Source organism: Gossypium hirsutum, chromosome A04 (genome assembly GCF_007990345.1).
Source record: "Gossypium hirsutum isolate 1008001.06 chromosome A04, Gossypium_hirsutum_v2.1, whole genome shotgun sequence".
NCBI classification, from domain to species: Eukaryota; Viridiplantae; Streptophyta; class Magnoliopsida; order Malvales; family Malvaceae; genus Gossypium; species Gossypium hirsutum.
This window is the reverse complement of record NC_053427.1, coordinates 55571937-55585255: the sequence shown is the minus strand read 5'-3', so window position 1 is coordinate 55585255 and position 13319 is coordinate 55571937.

Sequence of the window (13319 nt, the reverse complement as noted above, 5' to 3'; positions counted from 1 at the left end):
TTAATTTATTTCTTCTAATATATGTAATTTAAATTAAATTTTAATTAGGCATTATTTATTATTAAATTTATATATGATATTAATTATTAAAAAATATTATCATATTATAAAAGAAATTTCAATTGTCAAAAGGAAATGGTACTAGAATATGTTGTATTTACTTTACTAACAACAACTTTTTAAAAAATAATATTGCTAATTTTTTTAAAAGGTTACAACTATAGAACAAATACAAATAAATGTCCGAATAACTACAATGTAAAATAAACTATTACAACTCAAACGGATTAAAAATTGGAACAAATAAGATAAATGTTAACTAAACAAATTGAAAAATCGCATATGGTGGGATTCATACACCCATATATAACTGTGTATAATAAGCTTCAAATCTGAATACTCAAGACTCAAATAATCATATTAGGATACACAACTAAGGTCCATGTGAAATCCAAATACCCATATTTAACCAATGATAAATACACATTAGTGATAATTTTTTTTTAAAATTTATACCATCACATAAAAATAAAATCATCAAATTATATTAAATTAAAATAAATATATTAAATATCAAATTATGAAGAATTAAAATCTATAATATAATTTTATTAAAAAAGTCTGGTATATATTCTTCTTATTTCAATAATATGTGATTTAAAAAGCAAAAAAGAAAAATCAGTTATCCCATGATAGAATTATTTAAGACACCGACAATGTTATTGAACTAAGGCCTTATCCACACTAAATCGTAATAAATTTTCCTAAAATAATAAAAGAATATTATTTGTTTTTAAAGTTATCTAAATTTATGAAAAAAAAAAGTTATCTAAATTCGTTTAATCTTTAAATTTTGGAAAATCAATTCCTCTATTTTGCTTAAAAACAGAGCTTAAAAGGGATTTATATTTTTTAGCTAAAAATATTGCAAGTAAAGCAGCCAGTCACAGGTTGAAACCTGTACTTCAGCATAATTTCCCATCCAAAATTCCACAGCCCCTGCCACAATACCCCATCTTGTATTTATTTCTCCACACCATCTTCGTAAATTAGCTGAGAAATTTAATGTCCCCAAACCATACAATTTTATAATATATCTTGGAAGCAAAGTTCCATAAAAATGATAAAACACCTTCTTTCATGGATAATTGCATCTATATCTATAACTGCATACTCTTTTTTAATTTTCTATTATTATGAAAATATTTTTAAAATATTAAAAAAATTAAAAAACACATGTCAATTTATTAATATTACTGGTGGAATATCAATATATCAATATTTTTACAAAACAAGATTTAAAGCTCAGACATTATATCATTTCAACTAAATTTTTTTATCTAATTTTAATACAAAAATTTAGAAAATATATTTTTTACATAATCTATAAAATAATTTAATAATATATTGATTGCAAATAATATAAAATCGTGGATGCTATTTGTTTTGGGTGCAATCGAGCACTAAAGTAAGTCCAATGACTTTCAGTTGTATAATTAAAGGTGTTTAATATATATTCGTACCAATTAATTAGAATACAACTACTTTCACAAAATGAATAGGATGAAACGAAAATTGATCAACTTTTATGTCACAGTTAAGCATATGCTTCTCCTTTTTTAGCCCCTCAGCTATAAATATAACAACATACGTTCAAAATGTGTCCATATTATTACTATAATTGTTTAAAATGTTTTGGTTCTTTAGCAAACAGTTTCACCTAAATAGTTAGTAGACAACGCAAATGTTTTTTTCTTTTTCTTGCCCTTAAAGAAGACAGGTTTAATTAAGTTTTCTATGTTAAGTTTTAAAGTTCCTTTATTAATAAATAATCACTGATTATCTACGGGACAATTTGAATAAAAATATTGAATATTTGAAAAATAATTTAAGTGAAAAAAGTTAAGTCCGTATTCCTTTCATCTAATGTTTATTATTAATATATTTATACTACAAATAAAGTGTTTAGTCGAGTTGGTGTCACAATTTTTTTTTGTTGAAATAGGACTCGACTAATGACGTATACAATACTTGAATTTTTGATGTAGATACTACATAGTTGGTTCTCATCCTTTAGAGACTACGTATGTAATAGGAGCATCCGTCGACAAAAGGATTACCCTGAGATTATCATCTCATGGCTATTGAGAACGAATCAAATCAAATGGTTCTATTTCTTAATCTTTCTGACTTGCTCCTATGGAACCAAGGTCGAAAAGATTGAGAAAAATCAGTCATTCACAACCACTGATGAAGGATTCCTCGAAAAGTTAAAGATTAGTAATCCGTTTTAGAAATCGAATGGGTTTGATCTTATACATACGCGAGATGGAATATTATTAATAAGAAAAAATAAGAACACAACACATCCTAAAAACGAAATAAAAGAGTAAACAATTCCTAAAAAAGTCCAAACCAATGCAAAATAACACAGATCAAAAAGCAAAAAAAAAAAAAATCTAAAAATACCTCCAGCCAGATATACCAAAAAACCCTTATATCTCCAACAATAATCTTTCATGCTCCGATGGTCTAGTTACCAAAACTGCAAGTTTCCTAAAAACAAATGTCTCTCATGTTCTTCTACTTCTAGAAACTACCCAAAACTTCCCTTAATCAGGCTCTCTCAGATGTCTTCTCTTCACGGCATCAGCGACGGAATCTGGAACCCCACCTAACAAGTAAGTTTCCTGACCCAATTTAAGATTCCTCGATGCTAGGAAATGATCGAGATAATTAGCAGACTTGTAGACATGCCTAAATGAAATGGCTATGGAAAACCGTTTTAACTTATGGATATTGTAAATGATAGCACAAATTTCTGATCTATCAGGATTATTAGATTCATATTTTTGGATGACTGACTTCACATCACCTTCAAAATTGTCAATGAAAAACCCAGTTGAATACCTAACAGTAGAGCCTGAAGACATGCAAGCCCTTCTGCAGTAAATGAAGACACCACCTTTTTATGCATGACAGTTTTCAACACAATAATCTCACCTCGATGATTCCTCACCACTATCCCCAAACTCGAAATGTTTTAAAGACTGATTAAAGGTTGCATCAAAGTTGAATTTAACATACAGGACAACTAAAGGACTTCGTTCGTCGATGCCCTTAACAACAGTAAGTTTCTGTGCACTTACCCCCTCTAATTCTTTAAGGTACTAACATATCCATTCAGTGATACCCTTACCAGTGTTTTGCTTCTTATCATGCAGCCATTGATTCCTGCTGAACCAGATAGCCCAGATAGAACAACAAACCAATCGTGCTTACTCATCCGTACTACTTTAAAATCTAAGTAACCCAATCCCAATACTTCAATTCTAAGTGAGATAAAACCCAGTCACAATTTAATTCTTTCTAGCCCTCTATTGTTGTAGGAAAATTTCTAAAAATATTGGTTAGATTTTTCACTGCTCCTTCGCATCTAGACATAAAACATTTGATAGCAACCTTCTCTGAAATAAGTTAGCTAGAGTAAGAATATAATACCATGCTATTCTCCACATTAGTATCTTAATTTTTGAAGAGAGATGTAGTCTCCATAAGTTTTTGTAGAAATTTATAATACTATTTTGCAAAGTGTCTGTAATAGATAGAAACCTCTCTTAATGTAAAAGTTTGTAAGCACTCCTAACAGTAAATTTCCTGGATGATTCTCCTCGCCAAACCAGCACGTCATCATGAACTTCTTGGGCTAAAGGGATTGGGAGAATCTTTACTGAAATTGCCTAAAAAAAGGCAGCTTTAATCAACTCAACTTTCCATTCTTTATTCTGACTATCAACTAAGTCCGCAACCCAAACAAGACTATCATTACTAAAAGGCTTATTTATTCTGTGACAAACCGATCCCGACAATCAAGCATCTTCCCGAATAGATATCCGCTCCCTTGAGCCCACTCTCCATGAGAGACCAGATTGCAAAAGCCCTTTAGCAACCCAAACAATCTTCCAGGTATAGGAAGGTAAATTACCCAACCTTGCATTAAGAAAGTCTAGATTTGGGAAATATTTTGCTTTCAAGATACGAGTTAACAAAGAATCAAAATAATTAAAACTTTGCTAATAATATAGTATTAAAATGGGCTAGATTCTGAAATCCCATCCCCCCAAATTCTTTCAGATCACATAAGTTTTTCCAGCCACACCAATGGCTCCCTTTTTTCCTAGCCCATTATTACCACCAAAATCTCCCCATAACACTCTCCAACTCATCACAAACAGATTTAGGAAGAAGAAAGCACGCCATAGAGTAACTAAGTATAGCTTGTAAAATAGATTTAATAAACACTTCTTTTCCACCATGAGATAGAAATCTAACACTCCATCCATCAATTTGCTATTTAAAATGGTCTTTAAGAATTTAGAAGGAAGCTTTTTTACACCTCCCAACTATACTAGGCAATCCAAGGTACCTTTTGAGATCAGTTGAGGACCTCATCCCAAGAATCTCAGCCATTGTCCTTTTATCACCATCGGGAGTATTGGAGCTATAAAAATTATCGACATATCAAAATTCACACATTGACCAGAAACTCTTTCACTTTAAGGATACCTTTCAAAGTGTTTGCACCCTTGCTAGTAGCCTCACCAAAAAGAATACAATCGTCCGCAAAAAGTAAATGTGATATCTGAGAACCCCTTCGGCTCGCATTTGCCCCAAGAATCAAACCATCCTCTGCTAACTACATAAGGGCAGATAGACCTTCACTGCAAATCAAAAAGAGAAAAGGACTTAAGGGGTTACCTTGTCGAAGCCCTCTACTAGGATGAAATCTTTCCCCCAATTTACTGTTGATTATAACTAAATATGACACTGAAGAAATGCACCGCATAATGGTCTGAATCCATCTACCATCAAATCTCATTCGAGTCATCATCTCCCTAAGAAATTTCCACTCGACTCTATCATAGGCCTTACTCATATCTAGCATTAGGGTCATGAACCCTTTTTTCCTAAATTTTTTATGACGAAAAGTGTGTAAAAGCTCATAGGCAAGGAGCACATTATCCGAAATCAACCTTCTTGGGGTAAAAGCGCTCTGAGTACTATCAATACATAGCTCTAATGTAACACCCCTAACCCATATCCGTCTCTGGAACAGAGTTATGAAGTATTATCAGAGTTTACAGAACATTTACAAATATTTCATATCAATTACTATTCTTTTTTCGAGATTATTCTTAATGTCCCTTAAATGGACCTTTGAGGCCCAATATGGGTATTAGAATCGAGTCGGGACTTAATCAGAAACTCTATAAATTTTTTGAAAAATTTTAAAATTTTTCCAAGTTATAGGGCTCACACGCCCGTGTGGTCCAAGGGACATGCCCGTGTGACCCTAGAACACGTTCGTGCTATAGGCAGTGTTTGAAACTAGGTAGCTCAATAACTTGTGCCACACGGCCAGCCATACGCTCGTACTAGGCCATGTGGTTAATTAAATTTTTCGAAATTAGGTGTAGATTTCACATGACCAAGACACACGCCCGTGTTCCGGGCCGTGTAGCACACACGGCTGAGACACACGCCCGTGTCTCTACCCTTGTTCTCAATTCTGAGCATTCTGTTTCTTGAATTTAAGATGTAGGGGACACACGGCCTAACCACACCCTAATATATCAGGCCGTGTATCACACACGGTCTAGACACACGCCTGTGTGTCTGCCCGTGTAGAAAAAATAAAGCCATTTATAGCTTCATTTCTCACCCAAAATTTTACTAATAACCTGCACCAAACTTACATCCAAAAACCAACCAATCCAAGAATTGAATTCAAGCAAAATTTAACATCTAATATGATATGACATTGCACACATACATGTTTAAAATCTTACATTGGTTTAACATAAACATAAAACATCATTTGATCATTCCTATTTAACACATAGGTGTTTATCATAACATTATACTTTATAAATGCCAATACATACCATTACTAGCCATTCCAATGGCTAGATTACAAATAACATATTCAAGCCATCTATGACCAAGTTAGCCTATACATGCCATCATACCAAAATAAGTTTACTATTTATACCAAAATAAGCTTGTGGATAGTGTGATGATACTCCAACCTATCACCAACTTTCGCGAGCTACCGAGCACTATAAAATAGAGAAAATAAAACCTAGTAAGCATTATATACTTAGTAAGTTCGTATAACTAGAATTAAACTTACCAATCTCTTTATTAAAATTAAGCTTATAATTACGTGTTTCTATCAACTTGGCAAAATTTCCTAAACACATGCATTCAATCAAACAAGTTAGTAATTTAATTCTCATATACATCAAGTAAACATAGGTGAGCTCATCATACTATATTCTTTCAAGACATTATTCTTTTTGTCTTATAATTCTCATAACATGTCAAGTGTTTTACCCGTTGAATCATTGAAATTCTGATGGATACTCAAATAGTACACTCAAGGTGTACAATTCAAGAACCCTTCAATTTATATTCAAAAGTACCCATTAGGGCACATAATCAGTGAGCACACTCTCAAGCTACATATCAACATAACAGGATTAGTTATCCAAGCTAAATCTTGTTTCCAACATATGCTCATAAGAGATTAATCAAGATTACCCGTCTGGACTAAATCCTATCTATAACATATGCTCAAGAGGGCTTATATCAGGATTACCAGTCCAGGCTAAATCATTTCTGTAATGAGGTTAATATGATTACTCGTCTGAGCTAAATCTCGTCAGCAACACATGCAGGACCTCATTCAATAAGGGAAATCACATTTATCCATCGAAATCCAATATTCAAACGGATCTTAACCCTTTTAAACCATTTCAAACATGTATTCATTTCTTTATTATAAAATTCAAATTAATTCACATAAATATAAAACACATTCCATACAAACACAACATTCAATTTAACATATTTATAAGCTCAATTAGGTTATATGAACTTACCTCGACACTTGTTCGCGTATATAAATATGCTAATCCGAAACTTTTTCTTTTCCTCGATCTAGCCTCGAATATGTGTTATCCAAATCCATATAAATGAATTTAATCATTAATTTATCACATTTCATATTTATTTGGACTCAATTTACATCATAGGAAAAATTACCATTTTGCCCCTAAACTTTTCATAAATTCCAATTTCGTCCCTAGGGTCGGAAAATGAAAATCATGCAATTTACTCCCTATTCCAAACCTAATATACAATTTAAAGCACATATATTCTATAAATTTCAAAATTTTTCTTTAACTTTCACAACTTTACAAATTAGTTCCTAAATCATGTTTTTATCAAAAAATCACTTTGTCAAAGTTGTTTATCTATCAACAACCTTTCATTTTCTACCATAAATTTCTAATTTTCAGCATATTCATCATTGACATAATTTCTATACTTTGATAACTTTTAAAATTAATCCCCCAAATAGATAGATTAGACTATCCCGGTTTCAAAAACATCAAAATTACTGAAAATGGGACAAGAAAACTTACCCAATTAAGCCAAGAAAGATTGTTTTCTCTTTCCTAGGGTTTCCATTGAATATTTTGGGAAGAATATGATATAAAATGATTTTAATTCTATTTTAATTATTTATCATCTTTAATTATTTTTGTTTCCAATTTAGTCCTTGCCCATTTTCTAATTTTCATGGATGAATCATCAAAAATATCTACTAACTTTTTATTAACGGTCTAATTACCATACAAGGCCTCAATTTTTTACTTCCATAGCTATTTAATCCTTCTAGCTACTAGAATTCAACTTTTTCATTTTATGCTATTTGGTCCTTTCCGTAATTAAGCACATAATCGGTAAAATTTTATTATCAGAATTTTCACATGAAACCTCTATCATAATATGAACCATGCAAAAAAATTAAAATGAATTTTATTTTTGGATCAAATTTGTGGTCTCGAAACCACTATTTCGATTTCACTAAAAATGGGTTGTTACATCTAACACATCTTTACATCGTGTAACAGCCCGTTTTTGGGTCAAATCGAAATAGTGGTTTTAGGACCACAAATTTGAAGTATAAATATTTATTTTATTATTTCTTTAAGGTCTACAGCATGATAGAATAATTGTGTGAAAATTTTGTTAATAAATTTTATCGATTGATTGCTCAATTTGACTAGAAGGACTAAATTGCAATAGGTGAAAAATTTGAGTTCTATAAGTTAAAGGTGTCTAAATGCTATGAAATTTTAAATTGGAGGTTTTTAAATGGTAATTAGACCATTATACTTTAGGGTGGACAAAAATGGAGATGGCTAGGTGAAATTTTAAAGTTATGCATTAAGGGCATTTTAGTAGTTTGGTAAATAAAGACAAAATTAACAAATAAAGGATGTCCATCTTCTTCAATTAAGTCCCCCATAACCGAATTTTACAAGAAGCCATAGCTAGGGTTTTGGTCAAGCTTTCAAGCTCGATTGTAAGTCTGTTCTTTTCTCGTTTTTAATAATTTTCATATTTTTGAGATCGTTGTAGCTTGATCTAGATATTTCAAGGACTAATTTGAAAGAAAGTTAAAGTCTAAATTTTACCCATGTTGAATATGCTTGTATTTTGATGTTTGATGGTAGAAAATACATGTTTGTTGTTTGTTAAACAACATTTGTAAAGTGATTTTTGGTAAAAACATCAAATAGGGACTTATTTGTAAAAGATTATAAAATGTGTAGAAAAGTGTTAATAAATGAAAAATGTGGGTTGTTATGAGTACAAGTAATATTTGGATAGGCTTAAGTTGTGATGAAATTGAATGAAATTCATTTTACGAGCCTCGGGGCTAAATTGTAAAACATTGAAATGTTAGGGGCAAAAATGTTATTTTTGCCACTAAATTGAGTAGCTTGATGATCAAATAAGTTAAATATGGTATTATAGATCAAGAAAAACAAAGTTCGGGTATAGATCGAGGGAAAAACAAAGTAATTGACGAATAGATCCTTTTCATCATTTTTGTAGCCGAGGTAAGTTCATATGTAAATAAGCTTTATTATAATTGTATTTTAAATGCTTTAATTTTGTAAATGACTCTATGGACACGTTCGTCGATGTTTTGGCAAGCGAGAAATCCCAATCGAACCTTAAGAATAGATCCGGATAGAAGTGACATGTCACTAGGGTATTATGTTTTGTGATCTGGGTGCTAGTCCTGTATGTCCTACCGGTGGCTGAGTATACCAACATATGCTGTGGTTACTTGATAGCTTGTGTGAGCAGCACTGTATAGCTACGTCTTGACTAACAGCTTGTATGAGCAGGCACGTTGATGGCTCGAGAGCGAGCATATATATGTTATGAGATAGAAGTAGCAATAACTACATATGTGACATCTTAGGTGTAAGTTTTCCCGAGTATCTGATATTATTATTCCGAGTGGCTCATTAGGTATGTCAAAAATGAGAATAAGAATGAAACCATTACGATTTGGTACAGGTATGTGCATAAAACTTATGGTTATCAAATTCGTGAAATGATGAACTCAAGGTAAGTTTGTGATGGAATGAATTATGGTTATGAGATTACAGTAAATTACATGTCTTATATTTATTACTTGAATGTTAAATGTATGGTAAAATTTGCTTATTTCTTTCATAAGAGCTTATAAAGCTATATAGCTTACTCTGTTTTATTTTCCATGTTTTATAGTATCACCAAGCTAGCTCGGATTGGAGATCGTCGGAGATCGCATCACACTATCAAACTGTCATTTTTGGGTATCGATGATCTTAATATTTTGAGTATATGGCATGTATAGGTACTTTTTCATTTTGTTATATGTGTCAGCATAATTTTGGCCAAATGTATTGACTTGTAGTAGTCAAATGCTTGATTTGGTATTTGGCCAAGTATATTCACTCATTTTGGTTAAATTGATTGTAAGTTTATATATATTTATACCTATATCCATGTATGTGCCAATGCCCTTGATGATGTGGTTTATATTGATTTGCTAAATGTTTATTGTGGCTAATTGACTTGTTGTGAAATTGATGAGTTTGGTTTATTGGTATGATGGATTATCTTGATAAGTTAATGCAAATTGAAAGAAGTCTTTGTGGTGTTTTGAACGTGAAATTAGTATGTTTGATTTGGCATAATAGAATGTTATGACCTGATAGATGTTGGGATTGCATTGACATGTGTTGGCCATGATTGTAGATGTTTGGTTGCCTAAGTATACCATGGTTTATGCCATTGAATTTGTGCATGTGTATGTGTAAATGAGGGTGGCAAATGGCTTGGTAAATTGCCTTTATGTTGTCTACACGAGTAGACAGACAGACGTGTGTCTCGGCCGTGTGTGACACACAGACTGTCCCATGGGCATGAGTTTTGGCCGTGTGTCCCCTGCATCTAAATTTTGAGAAATAGAATGTTCAGAATTGAGCAGACGGGCAGAGACACGGGCGTGTGTCTCAATTGTGTGAGGGGCATAGCCCTAGACATGGGCGTGTGTCCTGGCCTTGTGAAGTCTGCACCTAATTTATGAAAATTAATTAACCACACAACCTAGTAGACGGGCGTATGGCTTGGCCGTGTGACTTCAATTTGTTCATTCCTTGCAAAACAGAGAGTTACATGGGTTAGGGATACAGGCGTGTGTGACCACACGGCTTTCCCACATGAGTGTGTCCCAAACCACACGGGCGTGTGACCCCTGTTTATAGCAAAAATTTTCATAGTTTTGTAAAAATTCCCTGATTTTTCAGTTTAGTCCCAAGCCACTTCCAAAGTATGTTTTGGGCCTCGTAGGCTCATATTAGGGACTTTATGATTGAATACAAATGGTTTTTAATTTGGTTGAAATTTATGACTCGGAATTATATGTTTGCTTGGGATGTAAGTCTAGTAATGCCTCGTATTCTGTTCTAACATTGAATATGGGTAAAGGGTGTTACAAATCGATTCACAAACATCTTAGTAAAGCACATTACACAAACTAATATGTCTAAAGTTGGCTAAACTTTTTGGATGAGCACATTTAGGGATCAACATAATATTAGTAACATTCAGAGGCCAAGATCCATACCTTTATTTAAGAATTCCAAGAAAAAATAAAAAATATCACCACCCATAACGGACCAACACTTTTGATAGAACAAAGCCGAGAATCTATCCTCACTAGAGGCCTTCGTTGTGCCCATACACTTTAAGGTCGAAACAATCTCTATAACAGCCCGTTTTAGGGTTAAATCAAAATAGTAGTTTTGAGACCACAAATTTGAAGTAGAAATATTCACTTTATTACTATTTTAAGGTCTACAATATGATAGAATAATTGTGTTTGAAAATTTTGTTAAGAAATTTTATCGATTAAGTGCTCAATTTGACTAGAAGGACTAAATTTCAATAGGTGCAAAATTTGAGTTCTATAAGTTAAAGGTAGTAAATTGTTATGAATTTTTAATTAGAGGTCATTAAATGTCAATTAGACCATTATACTAGAGTGGACAAAAATGGGCATGGAGGAAGTGAATTTATAAAGTTTAAGTGAAGGGTAATTTGGTAATTTGGTAAATAAAGACAAATTAACTAAATAAAAGATGTTCATCTTCATCAATTTAGTCCCCCTAGCCAAAATTTTGAGGAGAAGACATAGCTAGGGTTTGGCAAACTTTCAATCTCGTTTGTAAGTCCGTTCTTGTCCCGTTTTTAATGATTTCTATATTTTTGAGATCGTGATAACTTGATCTAGCTATTTCAAGGACTAATTTGAAATAAAGTTAAAGTCTAAAATTTTACCCATGTTGGATGTGCTTGTATTTTGACGTTTGATGATAGAAAATGCATGTTTTTTGTTAGAAAAACAACATTTGTAAAATGATTTTTGATAAAAACGTCAAATAGGGACTTATTTATAAAAGGTTATAAAATGTGTAGAAAAGTATGAATAAATGAAAAATGTGGGCTGTTATCAGTAGTAGTAATCTTCGGCTAGGCTTGGGTTGTGATGAAGTTGAATGAGATTCATTTTACGAGCCTAGAGACTAAATTGTAAAATGTTGAAATGTTAGAGGCAAAAATGTAATTTTTGCAATAATGTGTTTTTGGGCTACATTGAATAATGTGATGATTAAATATGTTAAATTTGACATTACAGATCAAGAAAAATGAAGTTCAGATCTAGATCGCGAGAAAAACAAAATAATTGATGAATAGATCCCTTTTGCCATTTTTGTATTTGAGGTAAGTTTGTATATAAATAAGATTTATTATAATTGTATTTTAAAAGCTTTAATTTTGCATGAATTGTGTAAACGACTCTACGGGCACGTTCGACAATGTTTTGGCAAGCGAGAAATCCCAATCGAACCTTAAGAATAGATTAGGATACAAGTGACATGTCACTAGGGTATTATGTTATGTGATTCGGGTGCTGGTTCTGTACGTTTTACCGATGGCTGAGTATACTGGCATATATTGTGGTTACTTAACAGCTTGTGTGAGCAGCACCGTGTAGCTACGCCTTGATTGACAACTTGTGTGAGCAGGCCCGTTGATGGTTCGAGAGCGAGCATATATGTGTTATGAGATAGAGGTAGCAATGGCTACATATGTGACACCTTGTGTGCAAGGTTTCCCGAGTATCTGATATATTATTTCGAGTGGTTCATTGGGTATGTCAACGATGAGAATAAGTATGAAATTATTATGAGATGGTACATGTACATACATAAAGATTATGATTATTAAATTCGTGAAACGATGATTTCAAGGTAAGTTTGTGATGGAATGAATTATGGTCATGAGACTATAGTAAATTACATTATCTTATATTATATTACTTGAATGTTAAATGTATGGTAAGATTGGCTTATTTCTTTCATACGAGCTTACTAAGCTATATAGCTTACTCCATTTTATTTTTCTATGTTTTATAGTGTTACCAAGCTATCTCGGATTGGAGATCGTTCGAGATCACATCACACTATCAAACTATTATTTTAGGTATCGATGATCTTAAACATTTTGAGTATATGGCATGTATAGGGACTTGGTCATTTTGGCATATGTGACATTATGAATTTGGCCAAATGTGTTGGTTTATATTTGTTTAAGGTATTTGGTATTTAGCCATGTAATTGGCTTATTTTGGCTAAAATGGATGTAAGCCTATTTATATAAGTATATATTCCAATGCATTTTGTTTATGTGTTTTGTAATGGTTTGCTCTATGCTTATTTATAGCTATTTAGATTTGTTGTTAAATGATTGAGTTTGGATCATTGGTATGCTAGAAGATCTATATGATACAATGCAAATTAATGGTAGCCATACTGAAGTTTGTAGAATGTGAGTTTGGT